We start from the raw sequence: 23,949 nt of genomic DNA on the forward strand, positions 1-23,949 counted from the left end.
TCCAAAAACTTATGCTCTCCCTCCTACCCCTACACCTACACCTTAGCTATGTATTAAACTGTATAATATTCTAGCTCTGGCCTCATTAGCACGTGGCACAGATAGCAATCCTGAGATCACAACCCTGGAGGTCCGGACCTTTAACCTGGTCCTAAATCCCTATGCAGAACCTCATCACTCATGCTACCCATATCATTGGTACCTATATGGACCATGACTTCTGGCTGCTCACCTTCCCACTTAAGAATACCGAGGACTTGATCTGAGACAATCTGGACCCTGGTACCCAGGAGGCAACATGCCATCTGGGTATCTCATTCTTGCCCACAGAACCCCTGTGCATCCCCCTAACAAATTCCCTATCACTGTAGCTTGCCTCTTCTCTCCCCTTCCCTTCCAACCACTGACCTTCCTCTGTTAGGGCAACTCCTCCTGACGGTATCCAAAATGATAAACCTGTTGAGTGGGGTGGCCACATGGGTAATCTGCACTGGCTGATTAACCCCTTTCCCCTTCCTGACTGTCACACCTTGCACCTTGGGTGTAACTACCTCTCTACATGTACTATCACCCCCTCATGAATGATCCTCCTGAATGATCCAGAGCTCATCCAGTTCCAGCTCCAACTCCTTAATGCAGAATGTTAGAAGCTGCTGCTGGATGCAGTTCTCGTAGTTATAGTCGTCAGGGACACTGCCTTCCTACATCCCATAAGAGGACCATTCAACTATACAGCTGAGCAGATATACAGAAGGGAAGGAGAGATATACTTGACCAAGAGCTTTTCTTTTCTTTACCCTCTGACTGAAGCCTCTCTTCGCAGAAGCCTCAAGGTGCTGAAGCCTCAGGATCACCACTCTGACTGTCAACTCAGACGATGACCACCACACTTTCCCCCCTTCCTTTAATTTGATCTTGCCTAGCAGCGATTCGTTGTCGGTCAAAGTGCCCTCTCCTTCTCCACCTGCTGAACAAAGAAATGACTGCAACAATACAGGCACTAGATTCATAACAAAAATGCCATCCAGTTTTGGGATTGAGACTCCAATGCCTGCTCTGTCTGAGGATTCTCAACAGGTCTGAGAGTTATATCCTTTCTTGCGAAACAAGACCTTATTCTGTCTCATTTCTTTCAGATCTGTCAACCAGAATATAGCTTGTAGGCTTGAAGAGCTAAAGGACTGTAAAGTACATTACAAAGACATAAAGAACAAATTCTTACTGACCCTCGACCTGCCATTCCCAAAGCTTGGTCAACTTGTTATACAATTTTCAAACTTTTTTGCCTATCTCATTAACATTAGTTTATCTATTCACGGCTTTTAAATGAGTATGCTTTTAATAACATTTATTTGGTCTCATCCTGTAGGCGGCACGGCACACGGCAGCAGCAGCCTTTCGGATCTGGTGCTACTTTAATTTAGGTTTTTAAATTTAATTTTAAGGCACAATTAGCATTTAGGGCAATGGATAACAGAGTGACTATCTACCATCGCCAGACACTGCTACAATATAGAGGTTGCCCAAAAACAAACCTTCATGAAAATCTGCTGGTTAGATTGCGCGACCTCGGCTTGCTGACGGAATCGGGCCTGCAGTCCTCGGTATCGCCTGATGCCGGTGGCCAGAGGTGGGGACAGCGTAAGTGGTGTGCGAGGAAGCGGAAGCGAGGCGAGCGGGCAGGAGTTTGTGCCAAGGAAAAAAGTAAGCCCCAGCCAGCCGGCCCTCCCGTCCATTCTGCTCTCCAATGTCTGCTTGCTGATGGAATCAGGCCTGCAGTCCTCAGAGTTGCCTGATGCCAGTGGCTGGAGGTGGGAACAGCATAAGTGGTGTGCGAGGAAACGGAAGCGAGGTGAGCGGGCAGGAGTCTGTGCCAAGGAAAAAACAAATCTTAGCTGGCCGGCTCTCCCGTCCATTCTGCTCTCTAATGGACATTAAATTGGACTACATCTGTGGCAATGATACACTCGGCGCGAGTACAGAAACGGACGGAATCCTGGAAGCCGCCATTCAGCTGTTTATATTATGTTACAGATTTTTCCTCCAAGCCACCGGACTACCAACCTATTGACCTCTGCTGTGCCTATTGTCTTGTTTATTATTTATTGTAATGCCTGCACTGTTCTGTGTACTTTATGCAGTCCTGGGTAGGTCTGTAGTCTAGTGTAGTTTTTGTGTTGGTTTACATAGTTCAGTGTAGTTTTTGTATTGTTCATGTAGCATCATGGTCCTGAAAAACATTGCCTCATTTTTACTGTGTACTGTACGTTTTTACTGTGTACTGTACCAAAAGTTATGGTCGAAATGACAATAAAAACAACTTGACTTGACTTGACTTGAATTATTTTTCTCCAGGTAATCTCTCCTGAACCAATGCAAATCTGAATACTGATAACTATTCCCCAAAAGGAGAAGGTTTACTTGCAGGATTCTCTTGAAAAATTGATTGGAACATTATTTTTCACTTTGTATTCTTTACATTATGTTTGAACAGCTGGCATAATGTCATTCTTGGATTTGAGTAATAATGGGAAAGGCAGAGTCCATATGCCACCATACCAGAGGAAAGGTTGACCCAGGCCACAGGGTGAAAGGCTCCCATTTTGTGATGCACAGTCCTAGTTCTTACCTGTTGCTACACTTGTGTATACACAGCTGTCACACTCCGAGTATTCTTCAATGAATAGATGCCGGCACTTTAAACAGAGAGAGGTAGTAACGGTTCTATTAACATATTTTTGATTGCTATTATATTTCAATTTAAAATGTCATTTGATGAAGCTAAAGACTTCCATTGTTTTCTAAATTCACAGGTCAAGCATATACTTTGAGTTCATAAGTGCTGCGCATTGTAACTATTATTTCACTCTTAAAACAAGACAAGACTAATTGCCATGTAGTGCATACAGAGACAGTTTTGTAAAATCTTTCAATTTAATCTCTCAATGCAATTGGGATTTTCTATTAACCTTTAACTCACTGAATTTGTCCAACATCCTTTGATATTATCATCTGTAAACATAAGACCATAAGACATAGGAGCAGAATTAGGCCATTTGGCCCCATCGAGTCTGCTCCACCATTCAATCATGGCTGATCAATTTTTCCCCTCCTCTACCCCACTCCCCAGTCTTCTTCCTGTAACTTTTGATGCCGTGGTCAATCAAGAACCCATCAATCTCCACCTTAAATACACCTAATGACCTGGCCTCCACAGATCCCACAAGTTCACAACCCTGTGACTGAAGAAATGTCTCCACATCTGTCTTAAATAGACATCCCTCTGTACTGAGGATATGCCCTTTTGCACTAGACTCCTCCACCATGCGAAGCATCCTTTCCACATCTACTGTCTAGGTCTTTCAACATTCAAAAAGGTTTCAATGAGAACTGCCCCCCATCCTTCTAAATTCCAGCAAGTACAGACCCAGAGCCATCAAATGTCCCTCACACCCTCTCATTCCCAGAATCATCCTTGTGAACCTCCTCTGAACCTTCTCCAATGCCAGCATATTTTTTCTTAGATAACAATCCCAAAACTGGTCACAATACTCAAGGTGAGGTCTCACCAGTGCCTCATAAAGCCTCAGCATCACATCCCTGCTCTTGTATTCTAGACCTCTTGAAATGAATGCTAATATTGCATTTGCCTTCCTCACCACCGACTCAACCTGAAAGTTATCCTTTGGGATGTTCTGCACAAGGACTTCCAAGTCCCTTTGCACCTCAGGTGTTTGGATTTTCTCCCCATTTAGAATGTAGTCTGCACATTTATTTCTACTACCAAAGTGCACGACCATGCATTTTCCAACATTGTATTTTATTTGCTGCTTACTTGCCCATTCTCCTAATCGGTCTAAGTCTTTCTGCAGCCTACCTGTTTCCTCAGCACTACCTGCTTCTCCACCAATCTTCATATCATCTGGAAACATGGCAACAAAGCATTCTAATCCAACATCTAAATCATTTACATACAGTATAAAAAGAAGTGGCCCCAACACCGTCCCCTGTGGAACACTAGTAGTCTCTGGCAGCTAACCAGACAAGGATCATTTTATTCCCACTCACTGCCTCCTTCCAACCAGCAAATGCTCTAGCTATGTAAGTAACTTTCCTGTAATACCACAGGCTCTTAGCTTGGTAAGCAGCCTCATGTGTGGCACCTTGTCAAAGGTCTTCTGAAAGTCCAAATATACAACATCCCCTTTATCCATCCTACTTGTAATCTCCTTAAAGAATTCTAACTGGTTCATCAGGCAAGATATTCCCTCAAGGAAACCAAGCTGACTTTGTTCTATCAATACACACAAAATGCTGGTGGAACACAGCAGGCCAAGCAGCATCTATAAGGAGAAGCATTGTCGACATTTCGGGCCGTGACCCTTCATCCTGATGAAGGGTCTCAGCCCGAAACGTCAACAGTGCTTCTCCTTATAGATGCTGTCTGGCCTGCTGTGTTCCACCAGCATTTTGTGTGTGTTGTTTGAATTTCCAGCATCTGCAGATTTCCTTGTGTTTGACTTTGTTCTACCTTGTCCTGTCTCACCAAGTACTCCATAACCTCACCCTTAACAATTGACTGCAACATCTTCCCAACCATTTTGGTCAGTCTAACTGGTCTATAATTTCCTTTCTGATACCTCCCTCTTTTCTTAAAGAATGGATTGACATTTACAATTTTCCAGTCCTCTGGCACCATGCCAGAGTCCAATAATTCTGATAGATCATTACTAATGCTTCCACAATGTCTAACGCTACCTCTTACAGAACCCTAGGGTGCAGTTCATCTGGTCCAGGTGACTTATGAACCCTTAGGTCTTTCAGCTTTTTGAGAATTTTTGACTTTGTAAGAGAACTGCACTCAATTCTCTTCCTTCACACATTACAACATCTGGCACACCACTAGTGTCTGCCACAGTGATGACTGATGCAAAATACTAATTTAGTTCATCAGCCATCTCCTTGTCCCTCGTTATTATTTCTCCAGCCTCATTTTATAGCGGTCCTGTATCCCCACCCATCCCTCTTTTTTTTATGAACTTGAAAAAGCTCTCTATCCACCTTGATATTGTTTTCTGGCTTGCTTTCATATTTCATCTTTTCACTAATGATTCTTAGTTGTTTTCTCTAGGTTTTTAAAAAGCTTTCCAATTCTCTATCTTCCTGCTGACTTTTGCTTTGTTGTATGCCCTCTTTTGCTTTTTACATTAGTTTTGGCTTCCCTTGTCAGCCACAGTTATACTATTTTGCCATTTGAGTATTTCTGTGTTTTTAAAATACATCTATCCTGCACCTTCCTCATTTTGCCCCAGAAACTCACACCATTGCTGCTCTGCTGTCATCCCTACTGGCACCTCCTTCCAATTTACTTTGGCCAACTCCTCTCTCATGCCACTGTAATTTCCTTTACTCCACTGAAATACTACTACCTCAGACTTTACTTCCTCCCTATCAAATTTCAAGTTGAATTCAATCATATTGTGATCACTACCTCCTAAACATTCTTTTACCTGAAGCTCCCTAATTGCCTCCAGTTCATTACATAACACACAGTCCAGTATAGCTGATCCCTGAGTAGGCTCAGTGACAAACTGCTCTAAAAAGCATCTCATCAGCATTCAACAAATCCACTCTTGAGATCCATTGATTTTCCCCAATCTACCTGCATGTTAAAATCTCCCATGACGATCATAACATTGCCTCTTTGACATGCCTTTTGTATTTCCTATTGCAATCTGTAGTCCATATTCCAGCTACTGCTGGGAGGACTGTATATAACTGCAGTTAGGGTCCTTTTACCCTTGCAGTTTTTTAAACTCAACCCACAAGGATTAATCATCTTGAAATTCTATGTCACATCTTTCTAATGATTTGATGCCATTCTTTACCAGCAGAGCCACGCCACCCCCTCTGCCTACCTTCCTATCCCTCTGACACAACGTGCAGCCTTGGATATTCAGCTCCCAATTACAACCATCCTTCAGCCATGATTCAGTGATGATCACCACATCATACCCAACAATCTGCAGAAGTGCAACAAGATCATCCACCTTATTTCTGATACTCCATGCATTGAGATGCAACACTTTGAGTACTGTATTTGCTACCCTTTGTGATTCTGCATTCCTAGTGCACTCCACCCTGCGACTGCAATTTTGTCCCATCATCAAACTGCGATTCTCAAAATTAACCAACCCAGGTATTCCTGTTAAGTATACCTTTATTATATATTTTGAACAAAAAATGATTAAAAATGTAATAAAAAGTTAATATTTGAGCTGATGACTTCTCACATGCACAGACTATGTAATGCACTCAAAAGTAAACATTACAAGTCGTGGAGTTTGGCCCCTTCACTGTCACTCCTGCTCACGTTCAAAGTAAAATTATCAAATACATACATATATCATATAAAACCCTGAGATTTATTTTCTTGTGGGCATACTCAGCAAATCTATAGAATAGTAACTATAAGAGGATGAATGAAAGATCAAACACAGTGCAGAAGACAAACTGTGCAAATATAAATAAATAGCCATAAATAAAAAGAATGTGAGATAATAAGATTAAAACATCCTTAAAAGAGAGATTATTGCTTTTGGCAACATTTCAATGATGAAGCATGTGAGTATAGTTACCCCCCTTTATTCAAGAGCCTGATGGTTGAGGGGTAGTAACTGATCTTGAATCTGGTGTTGTGTGTTCTGAGGCTCTTGACCGGCTCTTGACCTTTGACATGATGGCAGTAACGAGAAGAGAGCATGGCCTGGGTAGTAGGGATCTCTGATGATGGATGCTGCTTTCCTATGAGAGTGTTTCTTGTAGGTGTGCTCAATGGTTGGGTGGGCTTTACCCATGATGTACTGGGCAGAATCCATTACCTATTGTGGGATTTTCTCCTCTCAACTGGATCCGATGCCAACCACTCCCTGCTGCCACAGTGCAAACACAAAACCTCACCGGATCCATCTACACACAATAATTCTGACACTAAAAAGTGTCAATGTCACTCCTACCCGATGCCTCTGCCAACATTTTATGTCTCAGAGACCTCCAACGACCCATAAACTGCAAGCAATTTTGCCCTAATGTCTGAGTGAGCAGGAGGAAAACATGAATGCATTCCAAACCTGTTCAATTGCAGTCAAAGTCTTATGTGCAAAGGAGTTTTAAACCAGTGGCTCTTCACAGTGAAGAGAAGCCCACCACACACAAGATTAACACACCTTTGCCAACACTGTTGCACTTCCCGGCATTGGAGATCCTTTGCTAATATAACTCTGTACCTTGAGTATTTCCTTCTAGACCTGTTAATGAAAATTTTTAAAGCTGCATGTATTGGAAACTGGAGAAAAAACAGAATGCTGGAAACACTTGGCAGGAGAGATGGCATTTGTGAAAAGGAAAAGAGTCCTAATGAAGAGTTCAGATCTGAAAAAGCAACTGTTTCTCCCTCTACAAATGCTGCCTACTCTGAAGCACATTCTGCAAATTGCTGTTCCCACACATTACATCCCTGTTAGAAACAGAATCAGATTTATATTCACCAACTTATGTTGTGGATTTTGTTGTTTTGTGGCAGCAGTACAGAGCAATACAAAAATTATTATAAAATGCAAAAATATATATAACGATGCAGAAGAGGAATGAAGAGGTAGTGTTAATGAGTTAATTGTTCTGTTTCATCTTTTGTTAGCACAACTCTGAAGAATCTGAAATAGAAATTACAAAACACTCTGCAACCCTCCACGTCCCCCAACCCGTGCCCCCCCCCCCCCACCAGTCCTCAAAGACAGGATGCCCCTGCAACAAGTTATGTTTGTATTCTGCTGAGAGTTCTGGAGTGACATGTTGTCAAGTTGCATGATATCAAAAGGAGCACTCATCAAGACAGATCAATCCAAATCCTATTGTTTTTTTTTACACAACAAGCTCAATTTGAATCCACCATTGCCAGAGGTTATTCAATGGCTGTCTATGTATAAGCAGCAATTACATTCATCTTTCGTACTTTCGGATGTCAGTGAGGAGCAGAGCTGTCAATGATGCGTGTATATTTCACTGCGCACCACTGATGTGAAAAATGAGTGTCAATGGAGTAAATTCTGAAAAATAATTCAATTGTAAATGCAAAATAAATTTCTAAACCCTTCTACAAAGCAATAGAGTGAATATGATGCATTGTGATTATTAGAGCAAGCAGTTCCTGAACTCTACACACAAGTTTCACACTTAACTGACTGGCCCAGATCTCCTGATGACCAGCTCACTTGACCTGTTACAATGGAAGTCAGCTCTCACCTTTGCCCCAGGATCCCTGCTTGATGAGCTACACAAAACATTTTGCTGCTCTCTACCAATATATTTTTGTTGAAAACAACTTTTTGGACATTTGGCTTCAGTGTGAAGATGGTAAAAGTGCAGATATTTGAAGAAGCCATGCATGTCCTTATAGACACATCCTAGGCAATACTCTGCAAGGAAACTTCCCCTTGCATGTTGTTCTTCACAAGCAGATACCGCTCTCTACACTACTGGGAGGTTTCAGACATTCATTTATCCTTTGAATCAGCATTTACCATTCTTCCAAACCAGTACATCAGACTATTTCCCTGTTAAAAATAGGTATATTTCTCCATTAACAATGCCTTGTGTCTCTCATAAAGGTATTTTCTGGAAATTATTCAATATTAAAGATATTCATTTGTGCGTTCTTGGCATTTTTCAGCATTATCACAAGGGATTGGATCTTAACTTCAATCATCTCAAGGTTGGATCTTACATTCACAATCAATGCATTATCAATATCATTGAATCACACAACCAGCAGACTCACCATACTCCTGTTGATGCATCCTCTACAGGAAGGAATGTCAATCATGTTGTGTTCATTGGAAACTACCGATGCTGGAACTGGAGCAATGACAATCTGCTGAAGGAACTCAGTGGTTTGAGCAACATCTGTGGGCACAAAGGAATTGTCAATGTTGAGCCAAAACCTTGCATCAAGCCTTGTAAGGATCTCATTTTTGACAGAATTGGCAGGGTTGTTGTATGATATTTACCTGAAGATAATGAGTCTGATCATTTTTAAGCAAATATTTGATTTTAGTTGATGAAGTGCCACAATTTTAATTGATGCAAGATCAATTGGAGTTGAATTGATTGGTGATAATAGGAAACATTAACATACAATTGTTTCCCAGGGACAAAATGTTTCTTATGTTTTACTGTTGAGTGTGTTTTTTTGAACATTCAAAACACCCAGATATTTTGTGTGTATTTTCAGATGGTTTGGGATCTGCAACGGTGTGTGGCATCTCCCAAGTGATCAGTGAACAATTTTAAATATACAAATCTGATCATGTAACAGTAAGCGTTGACAGAGGCTGTTTCAAACCATTAGTTGTTATGTATTGTATATTCCTGCCAATGACTGGCTGTAAACCAATACGAGGTGGATCTCCACCTTAAAGTAATTGCACAACAAATCTAGTCAACACTATTTTAAACGATGGGCCATTCTTGTGAAGAATAGGTGTCACAGGAAAAAGCTGGCAAAACAAAGGCCCAGGTGACAATAGTGCCTTTTCTGACATTTTGGATAAAAGAACTTGCATCAAGATGCATTGATGAGGACCTCAGGGTGAGTTCAGGTCACTATTTGCTGCTAACTACCCACCCACCTAGAGAATCACCCAGAAACAAGCTGCAACTTACGTCAACGGCCAATTCATCCCATCCCTCACCTCACCCTTTCCTCCAGATGTGGCTTTGTTGGCAGAAGTAATACAATTTAGTCTTAAGGATTTCCTTCCAGCTGCAGTTTTTAAGACTTCATCAGCAGGGCCAGAAGCTAACAATGATTCCTTCATCCCAGACCTGGAGTACACTACTGAGAAAATAGTGAATAGTGGTATCTGGACAAGAACTTGAAACCCCAAGGATATGGACAAAGTGCTGGTACGTGGATTTAATGTGGATGAGTGCTTGGTCAGCAGACTATAGTCAGTCTGGATTGGCAACAACATCTCCACACTCACCCTCAGCACAGGTGCACAACAAGGCTGTATTGGTGAATCTGTGGAACTAGTTGCTACAGATGGCTATGGAGGCCAAGTCATAATGAAGATTAATAGGTTCTTGATAACTAAGGGCATAAAAGCTTACAGAAAGAAGGAGAATGGAGTTGAAAGGATTAATAAATCAGCCATGATGGAACAGCAGAGCAGACTTGATGGGCTGAATGCCCTAATTCTGTTCCTATGCCTTATGTATTGATAGAGATGAAGGATATGGAGAAAGTGCTGGTAAGTGGATTTGTTACAAGTATCTGCCCCGCAGTAATAATGATCTGAGAGGCACGGAGAATTTGTAATTGCTAACGTGTACCTTTCTGGTCTCAAAAGAAGAGCATGTGAATTTACACAACCAAGTGCCTGTGTGCACACCTACTAAGTTTTCCTGACCCTCCATATACAGTCAAAGAATAGAAAAGGTAATACTAGTAAAGGTCTATGCTGGCCATGTGTTCCTCATGATCCCACTCTGATCATCAGGACCCAGCATTCACAATGGTGGGTCCTTGGAGAGAGCTGTCACTGTTTTACAATCGAATCCTCTGCTTTTATATTCATTTCTTCCCAGTTCAAGTGTTGCATTTCAGTGTTATTGGCTATGGGTCATCTGACCTATAACACCTTTTTGGCTCTGGTCCAGGGATACAACCAGGATTGTTCTACAGCCCCTGAACTCAGCCTTGTGTCTTTTCAACTCTGCCTGGTTCACAGCAATCAAACCAGGTCACTCAGATAACGAGATTACTTCTGCTAACCAGCCAATTTATCCAAAAATGACCTAAGGTTTAGCGGGTCAATAGCAGGAACTGCTTGTGACCCCATTCAATTGCCTTGATTAGATTACGCCAGAGCAACAAACAGTTCACAAGATGGAGGTTACAGAGCAGCTTCATAAAATGGCAGCCTTCATCTTGTTCAAGCACATGGCAAGAACCAAGAAAACTGGCTTGTCTACTTCCACTGTCCTTGATTCATTCTAATTCATTGATTTGTAGTTCTTTCTGGCCAACAGATTTACTGTGAATGAGCACTTGCTGGGCAGCAGGAATTAGTCAGTATGTATTGGCAGCAACACCTCGACAGTCGTCATCAGCACAACAGGGCTGTGTGCTCCGCCCCCTGCTTTACCCACTTCATACTTATGATTGTGCTGACAATACAACTTGTTGGTCAACTAGTGACAAATTGGCATATAGGAGGGAGAATGAAAATCTGGTTGAGTGGTGCTTGGTATAAGGTTCGTCCATTGTCATTGATGAAGACCTCAACACCATTAGTACTTTTTACGAGATCGAGTTGCTAGCTCGACACTCAACCCAGCACAAGCATGTGCAAGAGAGCCAGCCGGATTTGAACTCGGGACCTCTCGCCCCAAAGTCCAGCGCTGATGCCACTACGCCACCAGCCGGATTTATGATGGTGTCGAGACGAGCGCTTGATTTGGATTTAAGAGAGGGAGAGTTGCACAGCATCAGCCTCACTCTCTCTTCCCAATTCCCATCTGGATCTAGTGGCAAGACAAGAGTCGAGACGGCTAGAGATGGGACTAGACGCAGTGGATGACTAGGACATCTTTTGTGTCTTGTTGTGCTCTACGCTTTCCACAATGCTTGCAGATACCGCCTTCTTGACTGTTAGACCTTCCATTGGTCTCATCCGCTCAATCTGTCGGAGTGTGTCTTCACATGCTGGGATAGTTAACTCCATATCTCACCGAGGGTTTGAGACCCGTCAGCTACCCTCACCTGGTTTAACCGACTTGTCGAAGCCGTTGCCCGGGGTTTGGCCGCTGTCGCATGCAAACATCTACAGGGAGCCACAGGTGAGAGCTGAGTGCCAGGTGGGGACCAAAGGTGGATGAACCACCTGAAAAGGACGAGACATGTTCCCCCACCAGAGGTGCTACCCCTCCCTGACCCCCTGCTTGGTACTAACATATCAGATGATCTGCCCTAGGACCAGCGTGCACGTCATCATGAAGTCCACGTGGCAGCATCCCTATTTCTTAGAAGTTTGAGTCGATTTTACACGTCACCAGAAACTTTGACAAGCTTTTTATGGATGCACAGTGGTTGTATCATGTTTGCTTTATGGCCTGATGTGGAAACAGCAATGCCCAGGAAAGGAAAAGACTGCAAAAAGTGTTGGATACTGCCCAGTTCATCGCAAAGCCCTCCCCACCATTTAGCATGTTCTCGGTCTTATTCTTTACTTGTATATTTTTCTTTTGCACATACTGTTTATCAGTATTTCTTTATGTATAGTTTTTTTTTAATATAAATGTTATTGCAGTTCATTATTTTCCAGCAAGTTCCAACAAGAAAATGAATCTTTGGTAATATATGGTAACATTCATGTACTTTGATAATAAATTTACTTTGACCTTTCAGCTGAACACTATTGTTGATACTGGCACGATGTGATCTGGTTATCCTTTATTAGGTACATGGCTGATGGGAGAAACACATCAGCTGTTCCAAGGTAATTTGTACATAGAAGCACTCTGGTTAATTTCTCCGAATTTAGAATTTATTTACTTTAAATCTCACATCTATCCCACAATGTGAGGGAGTGAAAACCTTTGTTTTATGACTGCGTTGCAATGTACAGACATGAGAACTTAAGAGTCTAATGGCTTGCAGAAAGAAGCTGTGCCTTAGCCTGTTGGTCCTGGCTTTAATGCTGCAGTACTGTTTGCCAGACAGAAGCGGCTGAAACAGTTTATGGTTAGGGTGACTGGTGCCCCCGATGATCCTCCAGGCCTACTTCCTGCACCTGCTGCTATAAATGTCCTCAATGGAGGGAAGTTCACATCCACAGATGCGCTGGTAGTCTGTACCACTCTCTGCAGTGCCCAGCGATCAGGGTTGGTGCAGTTCCCATACCAGGCGGTGATACAGTCACTCAGGATACTCTCAATGATGCCTCTGTAGAAGGTCGTGAGGTTGTGGAGTCCCACGGCAAACTTCTTCAGTCACCTGACATGGAAGAGATGCTGTTCTGTGTATTTTTTTGCCACAAAGCCAGTATTACGGTCCAGGTGAGATCTTCAGTAATGTGTATACCGAAGAATTTGAACCTGCTCACCCTCTCAGCTGCAGACCCATCGACACACTTCCACCGAAACATTATGGTGAACATATTATAAACAGGTTAAATTGACTTTATATAGGTACAGAGCCTGAAGACACAAACTCAACATCTTATGAACAGCTTCTTCCCTTCTGCTATCAAAGTTCTGATGGGTCTATGAATCTGTGAACACGACCTCTTTCCTCTTTTAAACTATTTATTTATTGTAACTTACTAATTTGTTATGCCCACACTGTGCTGCTGACACAAGTATCACAAATTATGTCAGTGACAATAAACCTGATCTGAGTTTTCTTCTATGCAATTAATGTATGAAGAATATCAGCTAATGGATCTACCTTCTAGGCTTATTATCTGATTTGATTACCACAATAAACTAAGGAATTCCATTAAGAATTTTTTTAAAGCTGCCTCAGAAATATATCCACAGACCTGTTCACAATCATTCAGCAAATGTTCCTTATTGATTTGTCCAGTCTCATGCCATTTGAACAGAAATTATTTTCACAGTGTGAGGCCAGCGTCACAAGAAATAGAACGCGAAGGTGAAGGAAGCAGAATCTTCGGGGAGCCAGATGCTTACAACGATTTTACTACCAACTGCTGATCCAGCAAGTTACTTTAACAGAAAATGGAAGGAGAGAAAAAAAAACAGAAAATTATGGAAATTTTAAATAAATGGAAAGTAGGTAAAAAAAAAAAGAATGGACTAGCATTTATAAATATTCATCATAATACCTGATATCTGAAAATATTTCATGGCTAATTTTTTATTGCAATTTTTCTTACAATGGACAAAGTGTGACAATTTGCACCCGCCAAACAGTTACAATTAGATAATCTAATTTAGGGGCAATGGATGAGGTATAAGTATGAGCCAGGACTCAGGATACAGTTTTCATACTCTGTCATAACACTTCTGTGTTAGACAGAGCCTTTTCTGCTGTAACATCTGAGTGATGCTGGGGAATCGCTGATAAGGTTTCTATATCCCTATGGTCTTCCTTGACATTTACCACCTCTCCGCCACCCCACAAACATCACTACTGCATTGCTGTTTCTGGGATCTTGTTTTCCCCATAACACCCAACCCCCAGAAAGAGTCACTTAGCCCTTATTCCCAAGAACTGTACTCTACAACTGATAATCAATGAAATGCTGATGCTGGAAATCCTTAATAAAAACATTATTTTCCACCGTTGTCTATATTATATGTACCTTACAAGCTGTAAAATTGCTGGGGACACCCTATGATCCTGTCAAGCACCATATCAAACCGAGCTCTTTTTAAAAACATGCTGCCCAGGCCATCTTCTTTGAAAGTTAAGGTTAAATTAAGTTGGGGAAAAAGCTCTCAAAATCTAATTCTATATTCGCATCATGACGGTGGAAGCGGGTAAGGCTAGCCAACCAGGCTCTGGTGAAGCTGTATAGGCCAATCCCCTGGACAGTGGATTCCAGAGACAATGATGAACTCCAACCATACCATCAACTTCATAAGAGGCTCATCAACTGAGCACGTGATGCGGTGCAGAGCAAGTCATTAGGATGCTGCACAGTCAACAACACTTCTGTCACCAAAGTCCAGATCTACTCTGGGTACCTGGAATGTGCGAAATGTGTAAATCCACCATGATAACAAAGGAGATGAAGAGGCACAAACTGTCACTGAATTTAGACAATGCAGGCACTCCTGGTCCACCCTCAGGACACTGGCTCAGAGCAGAGGATAACAGAGACAGCAGGTCATCGATGGCCAATGCTCCAAGTGGGAGTTAGGAACCCAAGTAGTAAGAATCCCATTTCTTCATCCATTCCACAGCCAGCTGTATCAGGGGAAGATTAGTTGAAAAAGTTTTCCTTACCAGCTTTGAATAAATTCAACAACGTTGCACCAGTGGAATCTGTTCTCAGACACTTGCACCAAAATACAATAAGTGGGAGTTGCTGCATTCCTGGCTTTGCACTGTTGCTGCAAGTAGACTGCATTCCTGGTGTTGCACTGATATTGCTGCGAAGAGCACTGCATTCCTGGTGTTGCACTGATATTGCTGCGAAGAGCACTGCATTCCTGGTGTTGCACTGATATTGCTGCGAAGAGCACTGCATTCCTGGTGTTGAGCTGTATTATAATCAACTGCGCTGGTTTTCAGAGGTAAAATGGAATTTGTAGCCACTGTCTGGTTTCAAGTTTTTCACAAATTACCCAAAGGCAAATTGCACAAGTGTTTGATTAACAGAGCAGAGTGAAATTCATTCTCAGGCAAACTCAGATTTGCAATTTGCAAATAGACTTGCTTGTGTACCATCTGGCTTAAAGTGCAGTCAATTCTGGTACTAATTAGTTGGAGGAATGCCAGACCTGGAGTATATTGTCAGGACAAGATCTGGGTGACTTAATAGTTTCACTTTGTCTCTATTTCAAGCCCTTTTGCCTCTGAATCAGAATGTCAACTATTCAATTAAGTCCCATTCTCAAGCAGAACTCCAGTACAACTTTTTATAAGCCCTCACTCTCAAAGATGCCAATCTACGTATTAAATCTGTTATAAATCCTAGATAGAATGACAAAGGAATTTAAGAGGACAGGGAATCACCCGCCATATACAACCCCATTCCCCTACCTGTTACTGTGACCAACTTACCTCTTTAAAAGTGACATGAAAATAAAATTACGGTTAACCTATGGTTTATGCCAATGAAATGTTATCCGAGATAACTGCATAGCCATTGCTGCATCTTAAAGAACTTTGTTATAATTAATATGGTGCTGGAACACCGCAATATAAATTGTCATTCTAAGACATCTGACCCACCATTTGCCATCCCTCTACAGAAGAGCAGAGGCCCAGTGTACAATGTTTGACCATTGGTGATTATGCAGAATAAGAGCAGTAGGCCACTCTTCCCATGACCCTAGTTTGCCATTCAGTAAGACCATGGCTTGATCTATCCATGACCCCAATTTTGCAGTCCCACCCACTCCCAATAAACCCCTTTGCTTATCAAGAAACCTCTCCCATTCTGTTTTTTTTTAAATCTCTCCTTCCTCCACTTGGAGGAAAAGCAATCCAAAGACTCAATGCTCCCTTAAGAAAACATCACATCTTTTCCTTAAATGGCAATCCCCTATTTTGAAACACTAACCCTAGCTCTAGATCACTCCATGAGGATAAACATTCTTTCTACGTCCATGATCTCTCAGCATCCCTGCTAAACTTCCACTAGTGGTCATACCGCTATCATCATACATGCTGATGTCAGTTTAAAGGCATGGTCCCAATAAACCTTTTCTGTTATTCAATCTCACAGGCAACACCTAACAAATAAATTTCCTTAAACACAAGAGATTCCACAGATGCTGGAAATCTTGAGCAACACACAGATTCCTTTGGCAACACGAGTGAATCTGCAGATGCTGGAAATAAATAAAAAACAAAAAACAAAATGCTGGCAGAACTCAGCAGGCCAGACAGCATCTATGGGAGGAGGTAGTGACGACGTTTCGGGCCAAAACCTTTCATCAGGAGTGAAGTAACATGGGATGGTCAAGGGGGGATGGAACAGATCCAACGTATAATCCTCCGTATCTTCCGCCACCTCCTACGTGATCCCACCACCAGCCAACATCTTCCCCTCCCCCCCACTCTCAGCTTTCCGCAGGGATCGCTCCCTACGCGACTCCCTTGTCCATTCATCCCCCCCATCCCTCCCCACGGACCTCCCTCTGGGCACTCATCCCTGCAAACAGAAGAAGTGCTACACCTGCCCCCACACTTCTTCCCTCACCACCATCCCAGGCCCCCAACAGTCCTTTCAGGTGAGGCACCACTTCACCTGCGAGTTAACTGGGGTGATATACTGTATCCAGTGCTCCCGATGTGGCCATTTATACATTGGGGAGACCCGCCGCAGACTGGGAGACAGTCCCTGTGGCCACACACTTCAATTCCACAGACCACTCCCACTCTGACATGTCTGTCCATGGTCTCCTCTACCGTCAAGATGAGGCCGCGTGCAGGTCGATGGAGCAATACCTTATCTCCTGCCTGGGTAGTCTCCCTCCTGCCAGCATGAACATCCAACTCACAGACCTCCGTTGATACCCCTGCCCCCCTTACCCCCATCCTTATCTATTATTTCAGTCTGGTTCTCTTTCTCTCTCTTTTCCCCCCTCACTATAATCTCCCCCCAGTCCTACCTTTCTTTCTCTTTTACTTTCCATAATTCTCCACCTTCCCCCTAGCCCATTTCCCTTCAACCTATTACTTCCTAGCTCTCTACTGTATCCCTCCCCCCACTTCTTATCCCCCCTTGACCATCCCATGTTACTTCACTCCTGATGAAGGGTTTCGGCCCGAAACGTCATCACTACCTCCTCCCATAGATGCTGTCTGGCCTGCTGAGTTCTGCCAGCATTTCGTTGTTTGTTTTTTTACACAGATTTCTTTATTTTTTTTCCAAAGCAACAATATTAATGGACAATTGCACATGGAGAATTTGAAATAATTTCACAAAATAACTATACAAGCAAGCAAGAATAATCAAGACAAGTCATCACTTGCATCAATCAACCTCAAAATGGATTTTTATTTTTAAAAAATCATGTAATTTCAAGGTTGGTCTTTCTATACGTGTACCCTAGGTGCTCCCAATCAGTTTGCATGTCACTAACCCCTGAAAGAAAAATGATGTTAGCAGGGAACCAGGACATTGGGGAACAGGGGGACAAGGTAGCATAGTGGTTAGTGCCAGTTTCCACCCGTCGGGGGATTGGGGTTCAATTCCCAACACTGCCTGTGAGAAATTTACACCTTCTCCCCGTGACTGAATGTGTTTCCTCCAGGTGCTCACTCTTCCTTGCTGCCCAAAGGCAGTGTTGTGTGTTTACCATTTCAATAATATTTAATGAGTGGGAGTGGGAGGGTGTTTGTTTAGGCATTCTTGTTCATTTAAATAATTCAGTACAGGTTATATGTAAAAGTATGTTAATTGTTTAGGTCATCACACTACCAGGTGATAGATGCACACCTTGCTTATGGTAAGAAAAGAAGTTAGACCCGTATTCCCAGACTCCTGTGCTTGAAGTTACAAAACACAGCAGAAAGTTACGGTTTGTGAGTTGGGGTTACGCTCTGTTGTCACCGGGAGCGTGGCAATGCTTGCAGGCTTTGCAGCACAATCCTCACTGATTTAATTTGATGCAAACGACACGCTTCTCTGCAAGTTTTGAGACTTTGATATAGATGTGACAGATAAAGGTGAAGCTAATAAAGCTAAAAGTAAGCAAGGAGAGAATTCTGGATATGAAACACGTGGTTCCATTCAGCTGGATACCCAAGAGTTAACGTCAAGCAGTCATGGATTCACATTGTATAAAAAAAATCCACTTTGGCTCCACGAGTCACATTAAACGTTAAGCACCAACTTACACGTACACTATGTTATGGTTTGGTAACAATGACTATAGAATTGAGACAGGTTTTTTGTTTTATAAACAAATAAACATTTATTTAAACTCTGCTCAATAAAAATGGAAAGTAAACAAATGACTAACTTAACTGGAAGTCAACTGCTATACGGCAACTTGAACAGTTCTTAAGGAGATAAATGTGAAAGTCCAAATGATGTATACAATCAATTAGGAGAGACTTTCCTGAAGTAATAAATTCCTCAATGACGTGATGTTACTGCTGATCCCAGCCGAAATATGCCTTGCTCAAAAGACTCCCGATGAAAGAAATAAAAACGGTTTGATGGAACTGACCTTTTCCTTGGCAAATAACACTGTGCCCAACCCTTTATGCTGTCACAATGCAGGGGCTACCTTGGATGCAGGTTACTATTTCCGGAACGAAGATCCAAATAGGTTGAACCTGTATTACCGCCGACAACACCAACTTTACTCGATCCTTCGGGTTTCCGTACTTCGGTAAATCTTCACTCCCCAATACTTACTTTAAAATTAAATTGAAGATACATCAAACATAACTGAGTGATTTTCAAAACTGCCGGCACAATGACAATGTATCTTACAGTAAGAATCAAAACTCCACTTTAAAACAAAACTGCATCATGAAACCAAATACGCAGTATAACGGAGTAACAGATGACTTAAACAATGTCCCAACAAAAACTCCTACATCACAGCAGGCTTTCCTCGTTTTATACCTTTTGGAACAGGCCATTGCATGACCTCACACTGGCGGGAAAATACATCACTCCACCCTCACAAGACCATTACATCACGCTCACCAGATACTCCATTACATCATGGTCATGAGACAGTCACAAGATACTCACAAGGTATGTAACAACTACGATACATCAATTTTACCAGATTCCACCACTCAGCTACACACGAGGAGCAATGTACAGTGGTCAAATAACCTACCAACCTGCACGCCTTTGGGATGTGGGTGACTCTCATAGTCACGTAAAGACCATGCAGACTCCGCACAGATGGCAGCAGAGCTGTGAACTAGCAGCTCTGCTAGTTGTACCAATATGTCACCTCTGTCCGTACCAACCACCCGGTAGTGAACAGGAACAAATTGCTCCAACATCAACAATGACGAGGCAAGCACTGAGGTCGGGGTGCTTTTGCCACAAATCCCTACAATCGGGCAATCTGCCTAATTCAGAGTCATGCAGAGATACAGCATATTATTGGTTGTTCAGCCCAGTGAAATCACACAACCATCCTACCCACTAATCCCATTTTATTCTCCCAAATTCTTATCTGCTCCATCCAGATGCTACCTTTTCAACTGCACAGCAGGGGCACATTTACAGTGGACAATAAATCTGGGATGTGGAGGGAAAGCAAAACACCCAGCGGAAACCCACACTGTTACAGGGAGAACGTGCAAACTCCACACAGACAGCACCAGACGTTAGGATTGAACCCCAGGTCACTGGCTCTTTGAAGCAGTAACTCCTCCAGCTATGCTGTGCAGCCTGCCCAACAGTACTTCAAGTGACCATTGGAGCTTGTGAGCGACATCCCTGTCCATTCATCTTCTGACCTGAAGCAAGGGGAAGGTTAGCCAGTGTGCAAGTCAGCTTCTCTGGCCAGTATCAAATTGAAGTGTGGCTGTAGGGCTGCTATTCCCACTTGTTAAAGTCTGAGCCTGCATTGCTTTTGCAGATGAGTTTTTCGATGCATAACTGCAATTTCAATTGGCAATTACCCTGTCAGCATGACAGCTAACCATTCTCAGCTGAGGAAACAGATCTCATTATCTTACACAACCAGTCACATTAAACTCATCCTCATTTCACTTCAACGAAATATCAAGGTACAAAAAAATATGCCAGAAAATTAAATTTAGAAGATGTCATCAGGTTGAAGGCATAGCAACATCTGCCACAATAAAAAACACTTTATTCCTTATCATTTTCATATGAATGGCCATAATTTATATTCACAGACATTAGAAAAATTTCCAAAAGTTGCAAGAGCAAAAGGTTATTTTTACTTCCCCATTCTCACTAGAAAGTCCAACCCATATAATCCTGAAAAGCAATTATGGCTCAGGTGAAATATTCCACACCTGAAATTTTCTTTAATTGTCAGACAAGGATCTAAATATTCATTTACGTTTTTTTTTAAAAAGGCATTATTAAATTTAATTTATTGTCAGATTTTCCTGCCAGGGCTAATCCACATTTCCTCATCCATGCACAAGTGACCGGCAGAGAAACAGGAAAAGAATCTCTCGTCAAGAAGCCGATAGCTGTACACACCGGCTCACTAGTTCTCCAGCTGAACACTCGACACACCAAATCACCACACTATGACCCAAAAACATCATAAACTCACTTCCAACCTCTGCACTTCGCTGCACAGATCTCAGGAGCCTTCCTACTCATTATAAAGCGTATTCCCCGACATCAATGAAGCATGTATCGATGTCCACTTGGAGCTGTCTGCAGTGGGCACGTGCATGGTGTTCTCTGCTGGATTGCATGCATCCGAGAGGATAGAGGCGCAGATGAGGGCACCACTGGAAGTGGCACAAAAGCGTTCACGCCTGAACGCAGCACTACAGGGTCTAAATTAATAAATGTGTCCACCCGGACCACAGAAATATGAAGTCTAAATTTAACAGTTCTGCCATCACAACAACCCACATTGTTTCAAACTTGTCTTCGATCGATTTCACAATTTTGTAAGGGGACCAGTTTTGACATTGTTTTAGTGTAGTCATTATTATATGCCGTGTCATATGGCGTGGGTGATCATGGTCTATGACCATGATTGTTCTTGGCAATTTGTTTGCCCCCCCCCCACCACCACCACACAGAAGTGGTTGCTTGACGTCAGTGTCCGCATAACCAGAACTTAGAATGTGCACCGGCTGCTCATATGACCATCCACCACCTGCTCCCACGGCTTCACGTGACCCTGATCAGGGGGCTAAGCAGGTGCTACACTTTGCCCAAAGGTGACCTGCAGGCTAGCGGAGGGAAGAAACACCTTATACCGCCTTTGGGAGAGATGTATCTCCACCCCACCACCCATTTAGTCTCATAAAAGTGGTAAAATCTAATTTCAGGACTCACTTGTCAGTAACAGCAATAGAGTCTCACCTACATCTGTCTTAAGGTCATGGTATATCACATTGCACTGCTTCATGTATTAGTGGGGTATTTTACTTCTGCAGGCGAGTTCTGCCACCATCTTCTACCAGGAAACCAATAACTCCTTTACAATCTTCACAACTGCAGCAGTGGTGTGCGTCTGAGGGGGTCCTGTTCACAGCAGGAGAACAGAGGTCACAGCCTCACAGCAGAGGCCAGGAATCAAAAAACTGCAGTGGGATATGCCAACGTTTGGAAAAAAAAATACCTTTGATAATGATGTTGTACAAGGATTGCTGTTGGAGATAGCAATCATTTGAATCCTTTTCAAACAAACGCTGGTGTTACAAGCAATGCTTTCTAATGCTTCAATTTCAGAGCAGTTGAACTTCAAGGCAAAAACTGTTCAGCAATAATTAAAATCTGAAGGACTGAAAGCCTGCACTCAAATGTTAATTTTCATGAAAGCCAAATTGACAAAAACGAAAGTTTGATTTTGTTAGAGGAAAACTACTTTTATTAGAATAAAGAAATCCTCCCCATTTTTACTTAATTTAGTGTGCAATTAGTGCCCCAAACAACAGCTCCGTGATGTGTTTTTCCAGTGACAGATCACTACTGTGAACTTCTTAGAGTTGTAGGGTACTTAGACAGCAGCTTTCTGTGCTCCATGTTCAGCTTTGTCAGTGCAATCACTGCAAATTGTTGCCTGCTTTACAATCATGAAAATATCAGTTAACTCTACAGCAAGATAGAGCTGATTAATAAAACACATCATACTTTCCTTCAAGGTCAGAGTTCACAGATAGCAAAACCTTGTCAACCTACTCAGCGACATTGACACAAGATGAACACATGAGTTTTTTTAGCCCAAGATGAAAGCATTCAATGCTTCTTCCTCAAGAAAGCTTGGGTGTGACCAAACAGGTTCTACAGCAGAGTCTCCCAGACAGTCAAAGAGCCTATCCTCATATCACAAAGAGACAGAAACAGCTGTCAGTTACTGCCACTGGCTGAGAATTATTTTTTTTGAACTGCATACAAGTAGCCTTTGAACAACTTGAAGGGACCGAAACAGCACATCGGCTTGCGTTTCTTTTACACCCCTTAAAGCAGAAGCTGTTCATTGGTATTTAATGGCTAGCATGACCAATGGAAAGGGTGCTTCTCACTGAGTGTCAAAGCTCTGATGATTTGACACATTACTTTCATGAAGGGCCACTGGCCTGAAATGTTAATTCAGTTTCTATCTCCATGGAAGCCATTCAGCATTGCTGACATCTCAAGCCCTGGATGGGCCTATGCTGCTGACAACCTGGCAGTCCCTCGCTCTGCTCAGAGGTTAGAGCAGCAGCTGGAGATTAAGTGGGAATATCAACCTGTTTACAACTGTTCACCGTGGATAACTGCTGCGAACGGATGTAGCCTCTTGTTCTGTGTGAATTCATCTCCCTCCACTTTCCCAGCAACACACCCTGCATGCCATTCCTTCAGGTATTTCCATTGCTTGATTTCATACCAGCTGAATCAACAGTCCATGGCAGGGAGAGATGTTTACACAGAAACCCTGAAGTCAGGTTCCACAACACTAGTTACTAGTGTATGTCACAGTTAACCAGGTAACTTCTTCAGTTTTTACTTCCCTCACCCAGAATAGTGGTGAAACCAATCACAGAGAAAGGCCTCACAAAAATCAGAGGAAAAAGTCCAACAAGGTTTACTGGATTCCTTAGCATGCAAAGTACAGGCCAAGGATACCAAAGGGCAAAATCACATTAATTCAAGTTTCAAATATTCCTACAAACAAAGATGAGGCTTCACTTACAAAAGGTGATTCCAGGAGCTTATATCAGGCTACAAACGAGGCACAGGTGATAACCATGAACTAATAATTCACCTAACAAGCAGGTGAGCAGGAAGGGGTTGGCCTTGTCATCTCTGCCTCCCTCTGGTGGCCAGTTTGAGTTGTGACCTTCATAAAGTAGAAAACACCATACTGTGGTATCAAATTTCAATAGAAATCAGCCAGGTTCTTTAAAGACCCTTTTAAATAACAAAGGTGGAGGACCTTGACAATTGGACAGTGAGGATACCAGCTGGTTCATCTATGTTAGCAGTTCTGGAAAGTTGATGGAGCACATTAAGTGAATATTCCACTCCAGAATGTGTTTCAGGTTGACTGTTATCACAA

The 23,949-nt window shown here is 42.5% G+C and overlaps 1 long non-coding RNA gene across 1 annotated transcript in view; it reads right to left on the bottom strand.

Annotated features, from left to right (window-relative positions):
• The window catches only part of LOC140727324 (uncharacterized), a 133,580-nt gene extending 109,884 nt beyond the window's left edge, over window positions 1–23,696 (bottom strand). Inside the window, exons 1-2 of the long non-coding RNA XR_012098827.1 lie at window positions 23,584–23,696; window positions 8,837–8,961 (exon numbers count right to left, since the gene is read on the bottom strand). This is a non-coding gene — a long non-coding RNA (uncharacterized lncRNA). The remainder of the gene's footprint in view (window positions 1–8,836; window positions 8,962–23,583) is intronic.
• Window positions 23,697–23,949: the final 253 nt, after the last annotated feature.

Source organism: Hemitrygon akajei, chromosome 5, assembly GCF_048418815.1.
Source record: "Hemitrygon akajei chromosome 5, sHemAka1.3, whole genome shotgun sequence".
NCBI classification, from domain to species: domain Eukaryota; kingdom Metazoa; phylum Chordata; class Chondrichthyes; order Myliobatiformes; family Dasyatidae; genus Hemitrygon; species Hemitrygon akajei.